The following is a 26,476-nucleotide window of genomic DNA, read 5'->3' on the forward strand; positions in this document are numbered from 1 at the left end:
CTGGCAGTCCACACCTTCTGTCATGCCAAATTACTGCAGCCCTGAAGTTGTATAGGAAAACCTGTGGTGGCAAATTTAAGTCCTTGCCATCCTGAAAGAATTCAGGCATTCAGGATTGATTATTAACAACTGGAAAGCTGGGGAAGCAAGGAGAAAATCATCACCCTCTAAAGCCAAAGTCCAAAAGCCAGTAACCATGTAAATATTAACATTAGGCAGTATCACTGGAACAAGAGCATTCTTTGGCCTCCAGCCACATACAGTTCAGAGACAGTGTGTAGTAGGTAGGCAAACCAGAACACGAAAGAAAATATGTAGCTGAAAGGCATGTCTCTACATCAAAGAGACACTCAAAGTATCCAGTGACACCTAAGATCACACTGTCACTAGTTCAACACTTAGTGATTTCCTGTCAGTATTCTTAAATCGAAGAAACCATAAAACTAACAGGGATTACGTTACTGACTTCAGTACTTCCCATTAAGAAAAGAAGTGAACTGAGATTCGTTCACTGAGAGAAATAAACTGAAGTTCATATTCTAAAATACAGAAGATTCACCTTTTCCATCCTACGGACCAGTGACACAATTTATGCCTTTGAAATTTAAACAGTTTAAACAGTGCATAGATTTATAAAAATTGAGGGTGAGAAAAAGGGGGACATAAAGTTACAAAATCAAAACTATTTTGTTTTTCAAGTACTATTACTTTTCAAGAAATGGGAGGGATTGAACACTGGCTATCTTTTAAAAGGTAGCAAATGGGAGAGGCGTGGGGCTTCTTGTTTGATTTTGCTTTAAATTTGGGAAAATCATAGAGATTAGCAGTAATTAACCTTACTTTTCAGGGCTTCCCTGGTGGCACAGTGGTTAAGAATCCACCTGCCAATGCAGGGGACACAGGTTTGAGCCCTGGTCTGGGAAGATCCCCCATGCCGCGGAGCAACTAAGCCCGTGCACCACAACTACTGAGCCTGCACTCTAGAGCCCATGAGCCACAACTACTGAGCCCACGTGCTACAACTACTGAAGCCCGTGCACCTAGAGCCTGTGCTCCACAACAGGAGAAGCCACTGCAATGAGAAGCCTGAGCACTGCAAGGAAGGGTAGCCCCCGCTCACCTCACCTAGAGAAAGCCCGCGCAGCAACGTAGACCAAAGGCAGCCAAAAATAAATAAATAAATAATAATAAATTTTTTTTTGAAAACCTTTTTTACTGAAAACTTTTCAGTAACTCTAATACTGCCTTCCATTCCACAATAAGAATAATATATTATTCTATTCCACAATTAAATAGTAATAAATAATAATTAACTAAAAGTAGATAGTATCTATGAAAACACATGCCAGATATTACATTAAATTATTTTAAAGCATTACCTCATTTAAATTTTACATCAACTGTAATATGTAAGTATTATCATCTCCATTTTACATATGAAAATTAGCCAAATTACAACAGATGCTTAGCTTGGTAAAGTGACCCACTCATGGCCACAGAGCTAAAACAATGGTAAAGTCAAAAAGAGCCAGGTCTAAGTTATGTATTAAATTATAAGTTATTTTATTCCTCTACATACTTGTTGATTGATTGACATGCTCTTCAAGGCAGAATTGGGTTCGTTCTAGAGGCTGAGCACTGACTTCTTGCCCAGGCATTACATCAAGAAGGGGTACCTGGAGACAAGGGCTAAGAAGAAGCTTACCCAAGGAACACTCAGGGTCACTGCCCCTTTATCACCTCAACTCAGCAGAAGGAGAAGAGTCTCAAAACAATTATTTAAAAAGAAAAACAAAAACACTCCAAATACTCCTTAATTGGTGGTATTCTGGGACAGGGTATAAACAAGGGAGTTGGATTTAATAACTTAGTGCATCAAGAACAATTCTGTTCATTTATGCATTAAGTTTTTATGGTAATGTGGTTTTAATGTATTTGATCACTAGGAGATACCCTTTTCAGTATGCAACACACATCCTAAATAAGGAATTGACAACAGCGATTTCTTAGACAAGGAGTTTTTCAGGTGATAATTCTTTTAGAATTATGCTACCCTGTAAGTATGCAAAGCTCTCTAATCTATCACTAGATTTGACAACTAATAAGGATGAGTAGAGGCAGGATATGAATTTAGATATAGATTCATTCCTTACCTTTGCCAAAGATTTACTTGTAAGTCAATGCTATTTTATTTCTCTCACTTTTATTTTTATTTAAAGTCATTCATCCCAAATTATAAAAAATAGTAATTCTTGAAAAATGAAATTCTAAAGCTACAATTTAAAAACTAACGTCATGGAGTCAAAGGATAATATTAACCCTGAAGACAGTCCATTCCTTGACACCAGTATTTTATCTGTAAGCCATTCTGTATTAATCAGCCCACTAACATTTTAAAGCATATTCTAAAATGATGATTTCTCTCCCAACTATAAACTAACTTTGGTTTTATTTTTCATTATTAACTGTGATTTCGGAGAGTCAAAATGATTTAGTAATATGATAGGCTCTATTAGAATTTAGTAAAATGCAAGCATAAAAAAAACTATTAAACAATATTCTTCCAAGATTCAGCTCATAGGTCTTTTTTTTTTTTTTTTTTTTTTTTTTTTTGCGGTACGCGGGCCTCTCACTGTTGTGGCCTCTCCCGTTGTGGAGCACAGGCTCCGGACGCGCAGGCCCAGCGGCCATGGCTCACGGTCCCAGCCGCTCTGTGGCATGTGGGATCTTTCCGGACCAGGGCACGTACCCGTCTCCCCTGCATCGGCAGGCGGACTCTCAACTACTGCGCCACCAGGGAAGCCCCAGCTCATAGGTCTTATCCTCCATAAAACTTCATCAGAAATCTTCCACCCAGTTAACAAATCCCTGTCGGGTCACTGTACCCTCTACAGTTGTCCAATACCTGCTGTTGCTCAAGAAATACATTGTAACAGTAGCTCCCAAACTTTATCATACAGCAGAATCTCCTGGAGGGCTTGTTAACTAGAGGTTGCTGGGCTCCAACCTCAGAGTTCCTGATTTATTAGGTCTGGGTGGGACACAATAATCTGCATCTAACAAGTCCCCAGGTGATGCTGATGCTGCTGGTCTGAGGACCACATTTTGAGAACTGCTTTTATAGTGTTTCAATTTCAAAGTCTACCTCTCCCTATGAAACTAGAGCCACTAAAGAACAGAGATGGTGCCTGTCACCTACCAGGCACACAATACATATTTCTGAATAAAAGAATGCAAACAGGTCCCTGTAATGTTTGAGGGAGAACCAAATGGAAGATGGGAGGACTGAATAAAGTAGGTTTCAGGAAATGAATAGATGTACCATCTATGAAAAACTTTCTTCACAGCTTCATGTCTCATATTTTATTTACACCACTGTCAATAGTCAATATTCTGACCTTATTAATGGTTCAATAAAAAGCATCATGGTTTTAAAAAAATTCAGCTTTTAAAATCAATATTTGATCCAGCTCCCTCTAAATCCTTTTCTAAAATATGCCTGTCTGTACTTGTTCATTAAGCAAACATTTAGTAAACATATACTACAAGCAAGTCAATTAGAAAATAACAAGTTGTAGAGAACACTCCTTCCTCATAATAAAAGGGGATCTAACAAGTAGTATCATCCAACTCCAAGTATGGTGAGTACATACTGCCAGAAATAATGAGATGTTCTAGAAACTCAAAGTAATTCAGTGTAGCTTACAAGGTACGTATCAGATGGATAGTTATGGAAAGAGTTGAAAAACTATGGAAAAATAGGAGGCTGGGGCCAAGGAAGGAGAGGTTTTGAATGGAAGACTTGGGACTCTGAAGTATTTGAGCTTACTTTGGTAAGGGTGGGGTGAAAGCAATACTTTAGTGAGATTAAACTTCAAGCAGGGTGTATGCTTGACAAGACTAGAAGTAGGAAGACAAGTGAGAAAGCTATTGAAATGGTCCCCACAAAAGGTTTTGGGCCCTAACCTACTGGTGGCAGTCAGAGTGGAATACTAAGAAAGCAAAATCGGCAATTAGGCAACTGATAACATGCAGAGCCAAAGAGAAGGAGAAATTAATTTAATTTAAAGGTTTTGCACCTTAGTGACCGAAAAAACTGGGGGTGCCGTTTAAGATTTAGAAAGGCCAGGAGATGGAATCAATTTACTTCAAACTAATGAATCTTAAGCTTCTGGGTCACTTATCTGTAGGACTTCTTTCAGAACCCTAGTAGTGTGTTCACACAGCCATAACTTTTTGTAAAATTTGCAAAAGTCATTTCTATCTTGATTGCTTAAGCTTCCGTATCTTTCTGCTCCAGCTTTTCCTTGGTCATTCTCCCCCTCACACCAGGTGGCAATGGAGGGGCTGTGGTCGTTTTTATTTAACAGTTGGCATTCTTCTCCTTAACGGGCACTCCTTGAATTATATTAGCTTTAGACCCTGAAAAATCTCCATTTGACTCTGCAGGAAAAGTTTCTAGTGGTGGTGTGTTCACTTTTATTTTTGGACTTTGATGTGCTGCCCAGAAATTCAGGTGGAAAAAGTCCAGCCTGGGTTTAAAAATCCAACAGAACAGTTGGGCCTGGGGAAACAAAGGAGAATGGTTGATGAGATCACCAAAAAAGAGAAGGTAGACAGAGGGGAGAGGACTTAAAATAGAATTTCTGTACCTTGGTAGCAGAGAGAGGAAGAAATTGAGAGAGAAGGAGAGGATGGAACAATCAGCATGAAAAGAAAATAGCGTAGTTGAGTGAAACAGATGCCAAGGGAAGAATGAATCATAACAAAGTAAGGATGTAGACTGTACCCTGTGCTGAAAAGACAGAAGATGGTGCTGATATGAAGCCACCAAACCTGCGGTTTTTAGAGGAGAGGTCTTATGGATTGGTGATCACTGGAAAGAAGAATGAGAATAGAGACAGGGAAGAAGTTTGCAATGTCCTTCACCAGGTCCCACTGAAGAATAAAGAAAAGCAGTTTTCCTAACCTCTCTAAAGAGGAGTGGAACTAAAATTTGCTGATGCTCTAGTGATAAGAACTTTACAGGATCATTCAAATATCTTAAGAAGGTGAGTTAATATGACTCCCATTCTATGGATGAGGAAACATCCAAAGTCACACCACCAAGCAGAGCTGGGATTCCAATTCTGGGTTTGCCTAACTCCAAGTCCACTGCCTTAAGCTTACAAGCACATCTTAGTAGCAGTGTATCGATCTGTTTGCACTATTAACAGTATTATTCAAATAATTATCTGGAATTTAGAATCAGAAGAAGCTTGGTTTTGAGTTTAAGAATATTTTTGAGATTCCTCTTCAATGCAGAGATAAAAGTCACATACAAATTAACATTATAAAATGCACACCATTGCTACAGTAGTATTTTATGTGTTTATTTTAAAATTAATCTGATGACTTGTGAACATGTTAAAAGACTATGATTTCAATATATTACTTTTCCTTCTTTACAGTTTTCTAATCTATAGATTCCAATACATAAAATAATTTCAAAATAAAATTTTAAAAAATGTGGAAGAGATATATTTACCAGAGAAAGTTTCTAACTATGTTCTATTGTTTGAATGTATTTTCAAAAAGAAATGCACAGTGAGTATTCTACTCTTCTCATTACATTTGTATAATGTTTATCAGTTTTCATCAACACAGACTCACATTTAAATTTTTTTTCATTTGGTGGACTGATTTTTCATATTTTAGAAATATTTTTTTATGTTCACAGTTCAATTTTAATGTTTAACACATTAATTAATGTATTGTGTATACTGTGCTAAAAGATGTATTGAATAAATTCCAGCAATTATTAACAAGCAATTTAAACTAAAGCTATGAAACAATTTTAGCAGTAATTACCTTAAAGGGTAGAGTTTTCCTCAACTTTAAAAATAATTTTCCTCCTCAGATGTTTATTGAGATTATTATATGGTACTTGCTGTATCTAAAGACAGCAAGAGACTTAGCACATATAAAATTAGACAGCAATTTTTTATAAGTATTTTAACTTCTTAAAATAACACTTCACTCTTAAATGAAACTGCAGGCTGGCAGCTGCAGACTCAGGCACAAAATGGAAGAGAAAGAGAATAACCAAAGGAGGCCAGGAGGTTATGAGAGAGGACCTGAGACATTACTAAAACTGAAGTTTTCACATGGAATTTTATCTTCCAATACTACTTAGAATTATTTAACTTGTTGTTTTGTGTCCATTAACTCTTTAGTTTACCTTCTTTAATTATATAAAATTGATACTATCTTTAAAAATGCTTTAAAAGCATATAGCCTATAATTCTTAGGCTTCTCTTTGTTAAGGAACTTGTCAGCTTGTAACCATTTATACTTCTTTTCATTTTGTTGGGACCAGCCACAATACCCATAATAAAATTTTGACCACACCAAACAGTATGTATAAAATTAAAAAGGTTAACAATACTAAGCATATATAAGGATGTGGAAAGAACTGGAACTTTCTTTTTTTTTTTTTGCGGTACGCGGGCCTCTCACTGTTGTGGCCTCTCCCGTTGTGGAGCACAGGCTCCGGACGCGCAGGCCCAGCGGCCATGGCTCACGGGCCCAGCCGCTCCGCGGCATGCAGGACCCTCCCGAACCAGGGCACGAACCCGCGTCCCCTGCATCGGCAGGTGGACTCCCAACCACTGCGCCACCAGGGAAGCCCTGGAACTTTCATATATTGTTAGTGGGATGGTAAAATCATATGACCACCTTGGAAAACTGGTACAGTATCTAACAAAAATATGCCTACTGTATATCCCAGCCTTCCCAGTTTCAGTATACACACAAACAGAAATAAATGCCTGTGTCCACACTAATGTAAGAATAATCATAGTCAAAGTAGTCCCAAACTGGAAGCAAACCATAATGTTCATCTATGTGAGAAACAATAAACAAACTGCAGTATATCCATACAATGGAATACTCTACAGAAATAAAAGAGAACCAACTAGTGACACATATAACAACATGGTTAAATTTCAAAAATACTGTGCTGACACAAAGAAACCAGACACAAAAGAGAACCTTCTTTATGATTCCATTTATATAAAGTTCAGGACAAACAAAATCCTCTTTGACAGGAGTCAGAATAGTGGTTTTGGGTGGGGTGGGGTGGGTAAGTTCTCCACTGAGAACCACATCCTACGCTGATAGAAATGTTCTGTCTCTTGACCTGGATGAGGAATATAAATAGGTAAAAAAAATTCCTCCATCGAGTTGTGCACTGAAAATGCATACATTTTATTGTATTTAAGTTATACCTAAAAAAAATTTTAAAGGAAAAAATCTATAACAACAAAAAAAAAGAACTTCAGCATGCTTCTTAATCTTACAAAGCAGAGTTAGTACATGTGTGTTCTGATTTTCCTCTTAGGGTTCTTGCTTATAAAAATGAAGCAGTCAACAAAATTCATACAACAGAGAACATCTTGAAGGAGAGGCCATTGTGAAGCAAATACATATAAAGAGTTCAGCACCATGGCTAGCAACAGAGGAGATGAAAGACTATAATATTTAGTTCTCTCTCTTGGCTGCAGTGTTTTTAAGAATTAGAAACACTCTAATCTGTTACTACTAATTCTGGTACCCCCATCCCACTCTTAAACTCCAAGACCTCACTATGCTGTTAATAGCTTCCTACACTTCACTCTTGACCCCAAACTGCTTTCTTGGTCAACCTTCTAACACACCTTGTCTCTTGTCATTTCTTTCACAGTTATCTGAATAGATGCTGGCTCAATATCTCCTGCCTGTGGAAATATAAAAAATGTCCCAACATGCAGAATCATCTCCACAGGAGTGGAGTATTAAAAGAAGACTAAAAATGGAATTAACAATAGAAAAAAATGCCAATAGATTTGACTACAGGAAAATAATAGGACCCTATACATTAACAGCACCATAAACAAAATTAAAAGGCAAGTAATTAACTTGAGAAAAAAGTTAGCCACATGTACAATAAATACAGTAGAGGATTAACAACATTTATAAAGGAATCTGATAAATCAACGCGAAGAAAAGGAACACCTCACTAGACAGACTAGAATACATAATGAATAGGCAATTTGGTGAAGTATAATTGGCAAATTCACATGTGAAGATGTTCAGACACAGTAGAAATCAAAAAGTATAAAACAGTTAAAACAATGAAGTAAATATTTTTGCCTATAAAATGACCAAAACTTAAAGTGGTAATTATAGCTTGGGCTGGCCAGTGTGCCAGGAAGTGGGGACAGCACAGGAGGTAATGTAAAGGGATACAATGGGAGACTGGGGGTAGAATTCATTTTGGCAATGAACACCAAAACCCCCAAAATAACTATACCTTCCAACTTAGAATTTCCACACTTTGTACGCAAATATTTATATTTAAGTATCATTTATAAAACCAGTGTTTATAAAAATTTTAAATGGAAATAATCTTAAATGTCCAACAACAAAAAGGACTGGTGAAATAAGTATGGTCCAGTTAGAACACAATGCAGTGACTAAAAAGTTGTATTTAGAAGAAAATTCATTTCAAGAAAAGATGTTCTCCATATATTTTTATATTTTAAAAGGGGCTGCAAAACAGTATGTGCAGTAGGCTTCCTTTTTTAATGTTTAAATATATAAAGATAACTACTAAAAAAAACCATGAAGTTTTTTTTTTTTTTTTTTTTTTTTTTGCGGTACGCAGGCCTCTCACTTGTGGAGGCCTCTCCACAAGTGAGTTGTGGCCTCTCCCGTTGCGGAGCACAGGCTCCGGACGCGCAGGCTCAGCGGCCATGGCTCACGGGCCCAGCTGCTCCGCGGCATGTGGGATCTTCCCAGACCGGGGCATGAACCCGTGTCCTCTACATTGGCAGGCGGACTCTCAACCACTGTGCCACCAGGGAAGCCCCCAACCATGAAGTTTTAATAATGCTTATCTCTAGATATTATGATTATGAATGCTGAAATTTTATTCTCTGTGTTTTCCAACTCTTGTACAGTAATATTGATAATCAGTAATAAAACATGTTATTTAAAATATGAATTATCTTGGGCTTCCCTGGTGGCGCAGTGGTTGAGAGCCCACCTGCCGATGCAGGGGACACGGCTTTGTGCCCCGGTCCGGGAAGATCCCACATGCCGCGGAGAGGCTAGGCCCGTGAGCCATGGCCCCTGAGCCTGCACGTCCGGAGCCTGTGCTCCACAACGGGAGAGGCCACAACAGTGAGAGGCCCAAGTACTGCAAAAAATAAATAAATAAAATAAAATAAAATAAAATAAAATATGAATTATCTCTAAATGTCTTAAGAGTTTGATAGAAATAATTTAAAGCCACAGGTAGCCTCTTCTTTTCCTTCTTTCATTAACAACGATGGGATATTAAAACAAGGCCATGTCCTCTTGCTTTAACCTTGCATCCCCAAGGATATTCACAGTAGAAAGTCCTTCCTCCCAATACTTCCTTTTTCCTACCTCACCCAACCCCCAATGTATTTTCTCTCCATTTAAAAAATCTCCATAGTAATATAAATTAAGCGAGAAAGAATTTTAAACTGTCAGTTTAATGGTGCACACAGAAGTTATGGTTGCTCTCAGTTCAAGTAAATTTTAATAAATAAAGTGGCTCAAAAATAAAAGGTATTCTCAAACAATAAATGGAAAACTTGTTCAGTTTCTCAGAGCTTGTTTTCTGCCATGGAAGTCACTCGATTTAAAATTCTTCACAAAGAATGGCCTGGATATGGTTAGATTACTCTGAGTTTGGATAACTTATGAATAAAGCTGAGAGAAAAGTAGTCCAGAACAGGGGAAGAAACGTACAGCTGAGTATTTAATCTCAGAGTCTACATTTGTAAAATCAGGGATAGGAATTAGTTAATCCTAAAATCCCTCTTCCTACTCCAAGTGTCTGGTTCTAGAAATATACTTGTCATCCACATGAAGTCAAAAAGAATGAAGAACTATAACCCAATAATAATGTCATTTTTCAGAAAGATATAGATGATTTAGGAAGAAGACCAAGAAAGAGGAAGTTCATATAAGATTTAACATTAAAACGTCACAACCCTTAAAGGACATGAAACTTGGAAAACACATTACAAAATCTAAAACATTATCATAGGATATGATGAAATGTGTGCTGAAATAACACCTGCATCAAAGCTTTCTTGGTCAAAGGAAAAGAAATGTTAACCATTAAAAGACTTCTTTTTACTAGAGGGGAAAAGAAAAGAAATGACACCGTAGTTTGCATTATAGACTAAAATAATCCCTTCTAAGGATACTGGGAATAGAGGATGAAAGAATGTGTAAATGGAAGGACAAAAGGAGGTTGCAGACTGATTTTTAAATTGTGTGTGTGTGCATGTCTCTACTTATATAGACATGCAGATAACCCTCAAAAGTATAACTCCGCTGCAAAAACAGAGATATCTGAATGTAGGTACACCCCATTCCATTGAAACAATAGCTGTGAGGCTTTAATGGGAGTCTGCTTGCAGTCTTCTTCCTATATGAATATTTATATGTGTAACAGTCTTTCCTAGGAGAAAGACAATAGACTATAAAACTTGGTGTGGTTGCTATTATTTTATCAGAGCAATTGATCACTAACATGATGATGCCAGGTTTGAGATACCTTTCCACATCTTTCTCCCTGCATTCTAGTGATTTCCTGAATCCTCTGGATGTAAAGCCATCATTTTCTACTTGTTTATCAGACAATATGTGTTGGGGGCTTAGAAAGAGGTAGGTAAAAGCCAGCAATTGAAGATATTGCTTGATAATGGTACAAAGTTTTATTCCCTAAAGAGGTGGCCAAGAACCATTTACATTACAGTCTCTTAAAGTTAGTATTTAGAAATGCAAATCTTGAGTCTTACCCCAAATTTACATAACAGAATCTCTAGATGTACAACCCAGGCATCTGCAGTTTCAATAAGCTCCCTAGGTGATTCTGATCAGTTTAAATCTTTTATTTTTAAAAATATTTTTAAACTTATTCCATACAGTCTTTACTTCATCATTACATTTTTTTCAGGGGGGCTGCTGCGTTGGGTCTTCGCTGCTGCGCGCGGGCTTTCTCTAGTTATGGCGAGCTGGGGCTACTCTTCGTTGCGATGTGCAGGCTTCTCATTGCAGTGGCTTCTCTTGTTGCAGAGCATGGGCTCTAGGCACGCAGGCTTCAGTAGTTGTGGCCCGTGGGCTCAGTAGTTGTGGCTTGCAGGCTCTAGAGTGCAGGCTCAGTAGCTGTGGCACATGGGCTTAGCTGCTCCACGGCATGTGGGATCTTCCCGGACCAGGGCTCGAACCCGTGTTCCCTGCATTGGCAGGCGGATTCTTAACCACTGGGCCACAAGGGAAGTCCAGTGATCAGTTTGAATTTTAAGAACCATCAGCTTACATCAGCTTTGCGTATATGACTATTTCCTAAGTAACTGGGTTACATTTATTATTAAAATGGTTTTATTCTTCCTAAATATAATTTATATAGCACTTCACAAGCATTATGTCATTTATTCCTCACATAATATGGTTTCAATAAGGACAGGGATTGTCATTTTTATCCCATTTTAGAGGGATCACTCAGCCAGCAACTGGTGGACCATGACTCTAAATCTCATGCTCTTTCAACATACAACAAATGTTAATAAAAGTTATCAAGACACTGCAGAATGAATCTCTTATGGTGGAAATCACAGGCAATAGGAGAAACATTTAGATATTTAGGGCTATTTATATAGCTCAAAAATCATGCCCTGCCGACTGTAGCTAGCTATAAAGTCAGTTCCAACTCACAGTGTGAACATATCATTGCTTCTGCGTAAAGGAGGCCTTCTATGCATCATTCTAGAAACATTTCTGTATCTGTGAGTATTTACAGTCGTGCACTACAAACACATACTTCAAATATATCTCAGCATAATCTCTAAATTAATTGATAACACCTGGAAGCATTCCCTTTCACCTTGTTGGAGGGGTCCCTGCTTCAGGGGGAATACTGACCATCTTGCCAGCTGGGCATCATTTTTCATACTATTATAAGCAAAATATATTTCCAAAGTGAGACTCTTTATAAGTTTCTTTGTCATCCGTGTGAAGAATCAAATGCTGTAATTATTAAGTTCTTGACAGAATATCTCAACTTTCCAAGTGCCCTTAAATAATTTCCTACAAGTAATTGGGTATTTTAATTATATACAGCCTCTTGTCACTGTTCATCTAAAAAACATTACAGCGTTAGTTATAAAAAAGATGTATTAAGTCTGAGTGTTTTCGCAGGATATGTTTTGAGTTATTTCAGCAATGATCAAAGCCAATGAGTTTGTCCTCCAACCTGGAATCCTCATTTCTTTTCTAAAGATAAACCCTAATAAGCAACAAGAAAATTAAACCATCACACTAACAAAATGTATTTAATAGTCGATATCTAATCATGACCATCTCACCAAACAACCTCTGCTTTTATTTTATTCTATCTTCTAGAACCTTGGTCTCTTTTATCTTTTAGTATGATTCCAATAGGTCTACAGAGACTGGGTCCTTTTAGTGGTTCTTTCCCAGAATCCCTGCAGAATCCTTAGACTACTCATCTCCTTACTTGTGCTCACCTATTTGCGTGACAGAAACAGCACCGGACTCTGAGAACCGATGTGCTGTATTTAAGTCCCAGTTCTGCCATTTATAAACATGTGACTAAGTCAGGTAACTTGAAGTGACCAAGCCACTCTGTTTCCCCACCTGCAAAATGGGGCAAAACCTGCCATGCCTAATTTACAGGCATATTGTGGATATCATGTGAGATTAAAACACGAGAAACAATTTTTTTAACATTAAGAGCTCTACAAATGTGGAAGTGGAAATGCAATCAAACTTCTCCCCAAATACCAACAGGTCACTGGTCGGTTTCCTATAGAAATTTGCAATAAAGGAAGATCTGCACTGGTCTAGTCCATCTGATGGGTCGATGGAGCCTCTGGTATGTTTGTAAAGCAGTGGTGGAATGAAAAGAAATGGCTCTCACCTCTCCTGCTGGCTACTCTAAGACACTTGGAAGACCTCCCTGAAGTGTTGTCAGAACACAGGCAGGCAGGTTGAGTTTTAAACCCTGAGGCAGCAGAATAGCTTTGACTTCAGACCCTGTGCCCTTTGCAGACAGTAAGATAATGTCCTCCCCCAAGTAGCAGGCACTCGATAAGCACTTGTTGATTGATTGGTCTCTGCAATCCTGGCACTCATTGGAAAAGTGACTTGCCAGCAGAGAGTGTGTAAACACCCACATTTTGGTAATAACCTAAATATCTGCATATGGTGAATGAAGAGGCTGAATGAAAGAAATTATGTAAAAACAGAAAGCCAGCTCCCTACATCTCCTTTATCATTTTCTCTTGGCAGAAGCAAGACTTTTAACAGCAAGGATATCAGGGCATCTTAAAGGCAAACAAAGGATGGAGCACTGCCCTGCTCTTGGGGGGCTTTTGGTCTCTATGTGTGTCTGTCCATTACTCAAGAACGTGCTCCTCTCTGGCAGCTCCAAACCGGTGTCTAGCGAGCACAACATTGTGTTTTACAGCTAAACTAAGAATCAGGTCTCTTCTATACTGTTTTTCTCCAAGGCTGGAAAAAAAATATAATATTTATATTGTTTGATAGGTGCATGTCTAAGAACACACACACACACACACAGAGTCATTCATTTGGTGGTCAGACCCAATTGTCTGGGATGACTAAGAAAAACTAAATTTTCAGTTATTTCATTGTTTAAAAAAAATAGCACAAGTGGAGTGAAGGTGGTGTTTTTTGCTCTTGTTAAGAATGTCTTCCTAATTTTTAGAAAGAGGGGGGGAAATCAAGCATGGATAGTAAGTTCCTGTTAAACATTTATTTTAAGAAATAGGCTAAAAAAAAAAAGAAATAAGCTAGCTATATTTTAAAAGCAGGTGATTAAATCACAGTTGCTGACCAAGTTTATTTGATTTAGTATTCTGAGATGCTTATGTTCTGTGTAAATGCTAGACTCTTAGCATTTGGCTACGGCATAAGCATCAGAGTGGCCACAGTAAAAGAAGTGACATACTGATTCTGGGCCAGGAAATACTGTTTCTCTTACCTAAACCTCTTTTTGCTGTACAGCCAAGTAAAGATGGCTTTGTGTTTGCTGACATTTTCAGAGGCTGATTGGGCCAAAAAAAAGCTGGAATCATTTTTTCCTAAGTCTCTCCTACTCATCAAAGCCCTCTCCTCCCTACCCTATCTTAATGAGCCCTAATCTAAATTTTAAAAGAATTTTCCTAATGGTAACAGTACAAAACAAAGTCCAACACTAAGCTGCATCAATAGCCTTGGCAGTAAAGCCCTGATGCATGTTTCCTGGTTTAACTCCCACATGGACAAAGGGCATAAAAATTATTGGTTTTCTGCATTATATCCTCTTGTTAATATCTGTGTCATCCTTTTTTGGATTAACCAAACACCAGGAAAGGATCTCAACTTCAACCCCTTGCCTTCACTTAAAGAATCCACCAGAGGACAATCTGTTTTAAAGATTCTGAGGATAGTTGCTTTCATAACTAACCTCAGTCCTTCCTGGATTTTTTCCTTAATTGAGTCCAGAGCAGAGAGGACACACTGTTGGAGGGAGGTTAATCCATTACTTGAAGAGTAGCAGCCATTTATCAGGTCCTGTGCCAGATGATTACATAAAGTATCTGGACCTTTCAACAACCCTACAGAGTAGATATCACAGGTCCTATTTTACTCTTGAAGAAACTGAGGATCAGAGAAGTTTAGAAGCTTGCCCGAAGTTAGTTAGTTGGTGTATACAAAGACATCTAAAAGAGTAATCCTTTATCTCACTAGGGAATTCCTAGAATCCATGTGGTGCTAGTATAAGTGGAATGAATGTAATGCCAGTAAATGAACTGGAATGAAAATTCTGATATTAAATTGGAGAAACAAAAGAATCTTTAAGAAAAATGTAGCTAAGAGATTCAAACTCCAAAGCATTTACCATCCTTTTTGAATGATGCTTTACCTTATAGTCTGAATAGAAATGAGTGGAAAAAATGCTTAAATTCTTTATGTAGTCATATAATTCCATGCAACCAACACAGTTTGATTTTTTAAATTTTAAAGGTTTCATATTAAGAAACCATAATTAAAATGAGGATACATACTTAAAGTAGTTTACTGTAAGTCTTTTCTCTATACCCTGCCTCCAGAACTATACAATTTTATTTAACTATTTACAGAGGGACTCCTTTATGTCATGAGAATATAATCACATAATCAGATACACTGCAATCGTTTCCTTTTAATTGTAAATCATGGCTGCACTTGCAAATTAGTCTATTATCACAGCAGATCTATCAATTTGGTGGGGAATGTATTTGCCAACTAGAGTGAAAAAAGTTAATAAACATTAATAAGGATCTTAAATCAATCATTCCTTTACTCTTGATGTGGTGGTGGATATCAAGATTAATAAATCAGTCAAACCAAATAAAGTAACAAGGAAGGGAGGCACAGAGAGGCCACTTGATGCCCTGTGTAGTTGAGAAGCAGGATGCTTAGGGACTTCCCTGGTGGCGCCGTGGTTAAGAATACGCCTGCCAATGCAGGGGACATGGGTTCAAGCCCTGGTCCAGGAAGATCCCACATGCCGCGGAGCAACTAAGGCCATGGCCCACAGCTACTGAGCCTGCACTCTAGGAGCCGTGAGCCACAACTACTGAAGCCCGCGCACCTCGAGCCTGTGCTCTGCAACAAAGAGAAGCCACCGCAATGAGAAGCCCACGCACCACAAAGAAGAGTAGCCCCCGCTCACTGCAACTAGAGGAAGCCCGCGCACAGCAACGAAGACCCAATGCAGCCAAAAATAAATAAATAAAATAGAATACATCCTCCTGTCGGGACTTCCCCGGTGGTCCAGTGGTTAAGACTCTGCGCTCCCAATGCAGGGGGCCCGGGTTTGATCCCTGGTCAGGGAACTAGATCCTGCATGCCGCAACAAAGGTCCCTCACCCTACAACAAAGATCCTGCGTGAGCCAACTAAGACCCTGCGCAGACAAATTAAATAAATATTAAAAAAAAAAAGAAGCAGGATGCTTAAAAACAAACTGGAAGATGAGGATGAGGCACTAAACCTTCAGCGAAATGACTTGTAAATTAAACAAAGTAAATCTAGACAGTCATCCATGGTTGGTCCCTTATGTACCACTGGTGATAAAAGCTGGAGGAGAAAACACAGTGCTCAGTCAGGATAAATTATGTCTGTTGGCAGCACACTGTAGGCGGTAAGAGCATGGACTGCAGAGCGAGCCTGCTCCAGTCTAAATCCAGGCCCCACAACTTTAGTTTTGTAACTCTGTCGTCTCTTAACCTTGCTGTGCCCTACTCTCCTTAAGTGTAGAAGGGAAATTAATATTACCTATCTCACAGAGTTGTGAGAATTAAATGAGCTGATATTTGTTAAGGGTTTAGAATAGCACCTGATGTATAATAAGCACTGAGTGATTTTTGAATAAATAAGTGATGTAATTGGCCATTTGCTACCACTTTACATAGCCCTAGTTCTTTCTCTGCACAGCGTTTTTACTGGGGAGAATTGAGATAGTGAAGTACCCCTGCAATATTTAAGTCACTTCCTTGCTATAAGCCAAGAGTTAAACTCATTTCTTGGGTAACGATAATTAAAACTTTTATTTATTGTATTAAAAAGAAAAAGACAAAAAGTGTTATGTTTAAAAATAAGATTACTGAGGCAAACGTTTTATTACTGGCAAGCACAAATAGACTGTTGTTACATATTTTAGTCATAAAAAGGCACCCAGATAATCAATACCTTGTGTATCTACTAAAGCACAAGGCTTTTGTGTAAAGATATTTATCAGAAACACATCAGCAGTGTTCTACTTTTGATAACTGTATGAAAAATTGTCAATAGAAGCATCAACAACTCTATTATCTCATTTAGGACAAGTCCCAAGGAAAAGAATGAGTGGGGAAACCAAATACATTATTTGCATACACAACAGCATGTCCAATTAACCACTCTGATGACAGAGATTCCTTTATTATTTTTTTTATTTTTATTTTTTTTGCGGTATGCGGGTCTCTCACTGCTGTGGCCTCCCCCGCTGCGGAGCACAGGCTCCGGACGCGCAGGCTCCGGACGCGCAGGCTCAGCGGCCATGGCTCACGGGCCCAGCCGCTCCACGGCATATGGGATCCTCCCAGACCGGGGCCCGAACCCGTATCCCCTGCATCAGCAGGCGGACTCCCAACCACTTGCGCCACCAGGGAGGCCCGAGATTCCTTTATTATTAATCTTATTCCAGCATATGTTAATACTTTGACAGTAGACATGAAAAGTGACTGATACAGCACACTGCAATTTTGGAAATGTTAAGTGAGGTCTTCAAGGAAGTGTAGCTTAGAGTGCTGAGAAATGTTTTGTTATTTCAACTTTGGAAAGATTTAATGTAGAGAATAATCAATTTACAATGAGAATATAGGATCAAACAGTCTAAAACGGCAAGATTTTCAGAAATCAATATGAAGTATAAAATAAGTAGACTACTAAATAATATTCTGCAAAATAAAGTTTAATTTCTATAATATACCTTCCAGGCAAAAATTCCCAGAGGTATTTAAACTAATCATGCTTCAGTATTATTTCTCTATACTAGCTTGTTATATAACTGATAATTTAAAAGTATAACTACATATAAAATGACATAGATATGAACTAGAGCATTTATCTTGAAAAATTTGAAAGAGAAGTTCATCAGGAAAACCACCTCTTTAAAACGTCCTGCTGCTTTGCCCAAATAAAGTGTTAATCGGATAGTATATGAGTACCACAACAGTGAGCTTCCATATTTGCCCTAAATGTATTTTTTTAAAGAACAGCATCACAGTCACTCATAGCAGTGTGATTTAGATTCAATCTTTTTTTTTTTTTTTTTGGCGGTACGTGGGCCTCTCACTGTTGTGGCCTCTCCCATTGCGGAGCACAGGCTCCAAACGCGCAGGCTCAGCGGCCATGGCTCACGGGCCCAGCCGCTCCGCGGCACGTGGGATCTTCCCGGACCGGGGCACGAATCCGTGTCCCCTGCATCGGTAGGCGGACTCTCAACCACTGCACCACCAGGGAAGCCCTAGATAATTCAATCTTAATGTAAAATTAGAGATTTCAGAATCCGAAATCATCTCAGCTTTAAGAAGCATCAAAAATACCACTTCTCTTTCTTTAGCAGCTTTGAGTCCTGTTGTCATGATGACCAGATGGTAACTAATAGCCAAGACAGGCTGAACCACATAAATAATTACATGTACCAATGTTAGTCCAATGGCAACTCAGATAATCAAAACCACCGTGCAGAAGTGATGTCCAAGTCAATAAATGTCTCTGCCTTGTATTCCACAACACATTAAAAATAACTCCCTTACCATTTACTTAAAAGTTCTGTTTCTTTCTCACTGATCATTTTCATAGATATATCATAATGTTTTTTCATCAATTTAGTTACATGGGGAAAAAAATCACCAAATATGTACATGAACACAGAATAAAGAGCGTAACCTTGCTTTAAAAACTGTGGGTCACATTACATAATACATTTAAACTGGAGATCCTATAGCCAAAAAAGTCTAATATTTTGAATTTCACAATGAAAATGTCTACGAGATTCATAGAAGCTTCATGTAAAACCTAATATGTACGTAACCAAGTATTCTGACTGCAAACTGGAGAAACACCTTTCTACCTCAGTTCCAATTCACAAACCCCACAGATATTAAGTTCATACAATAGACACAGCAGGTTCTTCTTAGCGGCTTGTACACTTGGTGATTAAGAGGAAGTCTGTCCAGGAATCATCATTTTTTAGTCATAAAGTATTTTATTATAATTATTTTTTGACTAATTACATTATTTACCACTGTCTGAGTTTGATGCTTTAAGTTGAATTTGATAATGGCCCTCATTTTTTAATCCATCCCCACCTTATTGCTACTTTTCAGTTAAATATCAAAATGCAATATTAACTAAAATTTTTCCACTAGAATGGAGACATAAATTTCATATCCATATTCCCCTGAAATTCTTAATAAATATATGGGTTAGCTACCTTTTTTTGGCTAATTTTATTCTTAATGAACAAACAATTTTGTTGTTTTTTTTTGGAGCAGTGAATTGGAAAGTGATGACAGTGGGAGAGAACTTAGGTTTTCTAAATTCGAATGGAATATTCCTTTCAAAACCCTGCCTCTTAACATATTGGAGTGAGAAAGCAAAAGTACTGCGGCTACTTATTAATTAAGTGACCCTGGCAGAATCATCGCCTCTCTAAATCTGTTTCCTTGTCAGCAAAATGGTGATCATAAGCCTGGCCAGAGTTATGATGATGATTAAATGAGACACTTTACACGAGGGCTCTGTGGAAATATATTCTTAAAATATAGCTGTTTTTGCTAAGTTCTGTCAAAAGCTTGAGGGAATTCATTGTTATATGATCAACATTGAAAACACTCTTGCATTTTGTGAGAGAATGGAATATTTTTAAAGCTATTACCAATTTCTGTGTGGAGAAATACTCTTCACCCTACACAGCCCGAAAAGGACTAGGCAAAAAGAACAAGTTACAGGAAGTGGGTGCTTTTCAAAGAGACATTCCTTAGGACCTCAGCTGAAAAGCAAATACCAGGCAAGTACCCTGAGCCTGACCCCCATACCATGGTTCCTGCGCACCTAAGAAAGCCACCTCTACCCAACCATGAGGACAAATTGATGGCTTAAGGGACCTATATACAATCTTTGCAAAGATATCTCCAATTACAGTATGTTTAGAATCAATAAAGCTCTGGGAAAAGACAAGAATATAAGGATTTTAAGAGATCCTTATTGCCAAAGGAATCTTAGAACTCAAAGTTGGAAAGGAGCTTATCCAATTAAAAAAAAAAAAAGAAAAACAAGCATATGAATGACAAAACAATATAAAAAGTCAAGTTCAACATTATTATTAAGATCCTTAACACCTCAAAAAATAATTGTGTCTTTTATTAAAAAGAGGCACACAATGGAGTGTAAATGAGGCACTGCCTGACTGTGCAAAGATGGTTTTCTCTACAGGAACCTAGTTCAGTTGCTATATTCTCTTCGCAAAGACCAAGGTTCTAATCCTAGTTAATCACCTAAAAAGAACAGCCTTAGGTTATACAGAGTTCAGGAAAAACTGTGGATAAACTAGTGTAGCCCCTCCTCACTGCTGGAGCACAGGCTTCCAGGAAGAGTATTCTAAACAAGGAGGAAGATGAGTTAGAAGATATGAGCTCTACTTCCAACTCTGCTACTAATTTGCTGTGACTCTCTGAGTCCAGTTCACTCACATGACTTAGCGCTCTGCTTTCACATCTCTAACATGAGAGGAATGTGCTCCTCACACTTTAGAGCTAGGAGAGAACTGATGTTCAAAGCTGTAACTGAATTCCAAAAGTCACACAGTTAATTGCTGGTTTTATCAGAACTAGAACTCAGGTCTCCTGATTTCAAGGTCTGTTTTTTCCCCACTAGATGTGTCTTCTCTTTGAAATCTCTTCTAATTTTTTAAAATTGTATTTTATCATGGTCAGAACACCTAATATGAGATCTACCCTCTTAGCAAAATTTTAAGTGTACAATACAGTATTATTAATTTTAGTCACAACGTTGTACAGCAGATCTGGAGAACTTACTCATCTGGTATAACTGACACTTTATGCCTGATTAGCAACTCCCCATTTCTTCTTTTCTCCAGCCCCTGACGACTACCATTCCACCCTCTAATTCTATGAATTTGACTATTTTAGATACCGCATATAAGTGGAATCATGAAGTATTTGTCTTTCTGTGAGTGGCTTATTTCACTCAGCATGAAGTCCTCAGAGTTCATCCATGTTATCACATACTACAGAATATCCTTCTTTTTTAAGGTTGAATAATATTCCCTTGTATGTATAGGCCACATTTTATTTACATATTCAATCAAAATCACGACAAGATATCACCTCACACCTATTAGGATGGCTATTATCAAAAGACAAGTTTTGACAAAGAAGTGAAACTGGAACCCTCATACACCATGAGTATAAGGAATGCAAAATGGTGCAGCCACTGTGGAAAAGAGTATGGAAGTTCCTCAAAAAATTAAAAATAGAACTGCCATTTTATCCAGCAACTCCATTTCTATGTATTTATCCAAAAGAATTGAAATCAGGATTTTGAAGATATGTTAGCATTCCCATGTTTATTGTAGCACCCTTCATAATAGTGAAGATGTGGAAACAACCTAAATGTCTTTTTTTAAACAAACATTTATTGGGGGCCTATTGTCATCTGGGCACTTATCAAATTCATGGTCTCATTTATTCTACACTGAGGTGTAACTCATTGTATTTTCATTTTATAGACTGAAAACAATCTTAGTGAGGATACAGAGCTTAGTAAATTTATGCAATGCTAGTAAGTGGCAGTGGCCAAATTTTCACACAGATATGTTTTTGAGAATTATCTTCACCAGACCAAGCTGCCTCGATTACTTACACATTAGTGAGAATTTAAATCAATGAATTCCCTGTCTTAAATACCTTTGTAAAACAAGCCTTATCTATTTGAAAAATAAAAGACTCTATTTTTTTTTCTTTTCTTTTTTTTTTTTTTGGCTGCGTTGGGTCTTAGTTGCTGAGCACGGGCTTTCTCTAGTTGCGGCGAGCAGGGGCTACTCTTCGTTGAGGTGTGCGGGCTTCTCACTGCGGTGGCTTCTCTTGTTGCAGAGCACGGGCTCTAGGTGCATGGGCTTCGGTAGTTGTGGCTCACGGGCTTAGCTGCTCCGCGGCATGTGGGATCTTCTTGGACCAGGGCTCAAACCCGTGTCCCCTGCACTGGCAGGCGGATTCTTAACCACTGTGTTACCAGGGAAGTCCTCTATGTTTTGTTAGAGGAAATATATGCAGCAACTTGGTGGAAAGCAATTGTGCAAGGAGCTCTTTCTAGAATATTAATATTAAAGGATAATACAAAGTGATGTAGCTGAAATTCACTATGTTGATGTTTTTATCAGATCATTTCATGTTGAGTCCCAGATGACTGCTACACATATATAAACTTTATGGTTTTTGTATTTATGCTCAGAGGCCACTTGTTTTCAAAGGGCAGGTTTTGTTTGTTTGTTTGTTTAAAGATTAACTCTTTCTGGGACTTCCCTGGTGGCGCAGTGGTTAAGAATCCACCTGCCAATGAAGGGGGCATGGGTTCAAGCCCTGGGCCACGGAGCAACTAAGCCCGTGTGCCACAACTACTGAAGCCCACGCACCTAGTGCCCGTGCCCTGCAACAAGAGAAGCCACTGCAATGAGAAGCCTACGCACCACAACAAAGAGTAGCCCCTGCTCACCGCAACAAGAGAAAGCCCATGAGCAGCAACGAAGACCCAATGCAGCCAAAAACAAATACATAAATAAATAAATTTATTTTTAAAAAAAGGTTACCTCTTTCTAACAATAGCTTGTATTTTGGGAACTAAATTGAAAACATTTTTGATGGTCATGCTTGGGTATATTAGTTCCTTCTCTCTCACCTCTGCTCCCATTATCCCCCTTATTACCTGACCTTTCATGGTACCTGGTGCACAAACACAAAAACATGCACACATTATAATATCATATATTTACCAAATGAATGAATGCACAATCTAAGAAATCAATAAATTAAAGTTGAGGGCAACCAAGACCTTAGAGTCTTGGATTACTTGGACCAGGAATATTAGCTGACCATCTTGTCTAAAATATCATTGCAGGGCTTCCCTGGTGGCGCAGTGGTTAAGAATCCGCCTGCCAATGCAGGGGACATGGGTTTGATCCCTGGCTCTGGAAGATGTCACATCCCGCGGAGCAACTAAGCCCGTGCGCCACAACTGCTGAGCCTGCGCTCTAGAGCCTGCGAGCCACAACTACTGAGCCTGCGTGCCTAGAGCCCCTGCTCCGCAACAAGAGAAGCCACAACAATGAGAAGCCCGCACACCACAAGGAAGAGTAGCCCCCGCTCGCCGCAACTAGAGAAAGCCGTGTGCAGCAACGAAGACCCAACACAGACAAAAATAAAAACAAATAAATTAATTTTAAACAAAATCATTGCAGTGATGCACATTTTTGTCCAATAAGCCAAAGTAAGGAAGAGGTGTGTGGTAGGAATATCTACTTCAGCAGAATATTCATAGCCAAAAATGTTCTGGGTAACACATATGAATTAATTACCAGAAAAGCTAAATTTTTCTTCAACACAGTAAAGTCAAGTATATTTTGAAAGGTGTTGCTAACTCTCTTGGATGCTAGACAAAAGAACAAAGGGATCACTCTATCAAACAGCAACCTCCTGCTTGTGAGAAAAACAAAAGAAAAACAAAAACCTCCTCAGAATCAATGAAGTGATCCATGGGACACCAGGCAGATGCCATCAGCCTCTCTCACAGGATTCACTATTGTTAATACACGCTGGAAGCAAAATGTGAGGCCCTGGTCCTTGTAATGATTTCTACTCCAAGAGATCAACAATTAAAGCACATGGAGGACCCTCTCAGTTCAAGTTTCAAAACCTCTGAGCTCATGGAATTGCTCTGGGCCAAGTGCCATGCAGAGTTGATTCTATCAGTAATTCCTCTTTGACTCCGTCCAGAGATTTGGTTCCATTTTTTGGTGCCTCTGCGGTGTGCCTCACCCTACAAGAAAAAGCATATTCAAATTCCCTCCAAAAGCCCCCACTCCTTTTAGACGTTTAGTATGTGTGTGAAAGTGCCTCAGAAAGAGAAACATTATAAATTTAAGATACAATTATTTTCCTCATAGAACGGCATTGGGCTACCTCAATTATAAACCACACTTTTAAAATCTGTTAACATTTCCTTCTGGGAAAGCCCTTTTGCCCTTTAATAGTAAAAGTTAATCAAGGCAGTATAATTTCTGGAGCTCATATTTGTGGGAGGAGAAGGGCTGGCACTGGTGTGCTCATTCCTATGATGGTTTTCTCCTTCCTTTATGTCCTGAAATTATTGAGAGGCTCTAAGCTAATTCTTGAAAGTATGCAGAGGTACCTTAGGAAAGCCAGGAGCAGAGATGGAAACCTGAGCATTGCACTGACATCATTCTATGTTTGGCACATATGGCACATCTCTAAAGCAATACCAACTGAACACACTGCTTTATTCTGAACTCTTGCTGGCTTTAAGTAGCAGTCTTAATTACAAGCAGGCTTGCTTTTCATCATTTACAGTCACACAGTTCTCCATTTATTTGACTAGGAAAATTCAATTTTTCTATAGAGGTATTTTCAACCTTTATATTTTTAAGTACATGCAAAATAAAATGGGATCCTGCAGTGATCTCAAAACCTGCTTCTCATATGCATTTTAAAAAAAAATCCTCATCATAATCTCTGCAACTGGGTCAGCTTGCACAAAGATGCTCAGGGTAGCCATGAGTGCTTTCAGCACCCTGCAATCCTTGTAAGTGACACCTCATAATAGTGCAAATGAAGCATGGCATGATGAGAAAATGAAGAAGAATGGACCTGGAGAGTCAACCCAGCAGTTTTCAAAACATAGAGGATAGGCTAAATTTTGTTCCATAAAATACACCACATATGATTTTTCTTTTACACATTCAAGCACATATATTCTTTCCCTATTATGAGAAAAATGTCTTATGATTCCAAGAAATTCTACTATAAGCAAACAGGGTAGCTTGTGTGTTCATCTACATATGTATATTTGCCAGTCTCACATTTTTAACCAAACCTCATTTACACCTGCCTTGATTTTCAGCCAGGAATTTATCATGTTGTCATTCACCTTTGTGTTTTCCCTTCACCCTCATCTATTAGGCTCGAAGATTATTTCCTTGTGGGCCCTTTGTCTAATTAGCTGAATATTCAAGGAGTGTATTGACCCAACAAAATCACCATCACCTTTCTTACTAGGTTTCTTTTAAGCCATCACCCTGCCTGCCCCGCTCTCAGCCCCTCTGCATCCCCACCTCACTCCCATCTCTCCATCCCCCACCCTGAGAGGCTTATTTCATCTTTAATGTTCTTGGGTTGTTCTCTAGCCAGAGTTTTTTCCCTCTTTTCAAGGGAGGCAAGAGATGAAGTGTGAAAAATTCACACCAGCTTTTATTTGGCGGAGGGTGGCTACTGACAGGTAAGTTTGCTACTCTGATTAAAAAAAAAAAAAAAAGCGGGGGGAAAGAAAGAATCAGAAAGCTTCCTCCAAAAGTGTGTGTGAGCAGGGTGGGGAGAGTTTCAAAAAGTAACAAACACGACCATACTATGGAACCTTCAAAGGAAAGAGAAAGTTTTCTGACCCAAAAGAATAATCACAACCGCTGCTCACATACCCTTTCCTCCACTATCCATCTATCCTTTCTCTTTCCCAGTGACAGATATGCCTGGTTCTTCACTCATGTCCAGAGACAATCACTATGCTCTGGAGGGAAGGAAATGTTTGTAGAGACCAGCAGACGGGGGCCTGACTAGGGTAGAAGCTACAGAGGTGAGAGGACAGGTGTCCTCTCTGCGGCAGGGTTCCCTTGGTCTTCTCCTCTCCCCACGTCCCCCAGGCGCTCTCCCTTTTAAGCCACATCCCTCGGGAGAGAGGCAGAGCCACAGAAAAGGAGAAGTTAATATGCATATGAGATTATTAGCCAAGTGCTTCCCACTGGTACAATTAAGCGCCCAACCCCCTTGCATACCCCCATCTGGCTCACTGCACCCACGCTCTGTCTGCCCCTGTGCCCAGGCTCGCCTCCCTCCTCCAGGACTCACATAATTTTGCACAAAGGCCATGCAGTGGGGTGAGAACTGCACCCGGGAAAGGGAGCAATAAGCTCCCAGAATACTGTGAGCAAGTGGGGAGAGCAACAGCAACTCCTTGCTGTTTCTGAGGGATCTGTCCTTTCTGTCACTTTTTCCATAAAAGCCCCCTTTGGAGGCGTCACTCACGTCTCCAGCCTAGGCACGCTTAACTGGAGAGAGTCCTTGAGAGGGAACTGGGAGAAGGAAGGGAAGGGATTCCCGGGCCCACTGTGAGGTGTGCCTGGGCCACTCCCAAAGGAGGTGCCCAGGGGATTTGTTCTCTTCAGTTGGCTCTAACCTCTCACATTTAACCAGAACTGTCCCCAGGTAGGAAGCCAGTCCCTGGGGAAGGGGGCCATCCCAGTATAACTAGCAGCTGCTGGGGGAGAGGAATTACCTAGGGAGAGGGGCAAAGGATCCAGAGAGGAACCAAGTCTGAAAGGGAAAGGAGCCCTACAAGCAAAAGAGGGGGAAAGAGATGTAAAAAAAAGAGTGTCCATAACTTTCACCCTGCTTTTTAAAGCAGCGGACTTTACACTGGGGAAGAAGAAGAATTGGGAGTGGGGGAAGACTCACAAAAAACAGTTGATGTTTTATTTATTGGCAATTCAGGGA

General features: G+C 39.1%; 1 protein-coding gene across 24 annotated transcripts in view; it reads right to left on the bottom strand.

Annotated features, from left to right (window-relative positions):
* NRXN1 (neurexin 1) overlaps nt 1-26,476 on the bottom strand; it is a 1,137,515-nt gene that overhangs the window by 405,863 nt on the left and 705,176 nt on the right. The gene's annotated exons all lie outside the window — the stretch shown is intronic.

This window comes from Mesoplodon densirostris, chromosome 14 (assembly GCF_025265405.1).
Source record: "Mesoplodon densirostris isolate mMesDen1 chromosome 14, mMesDen1 primary haplotype, whole genome shotgun sequence".
NCBI lineage: Eukaryota > Metazoa > Chordata > Mammalia > Artiodactyla > Ziphiidae > Mesoplodon > Mesoplodon densirostris.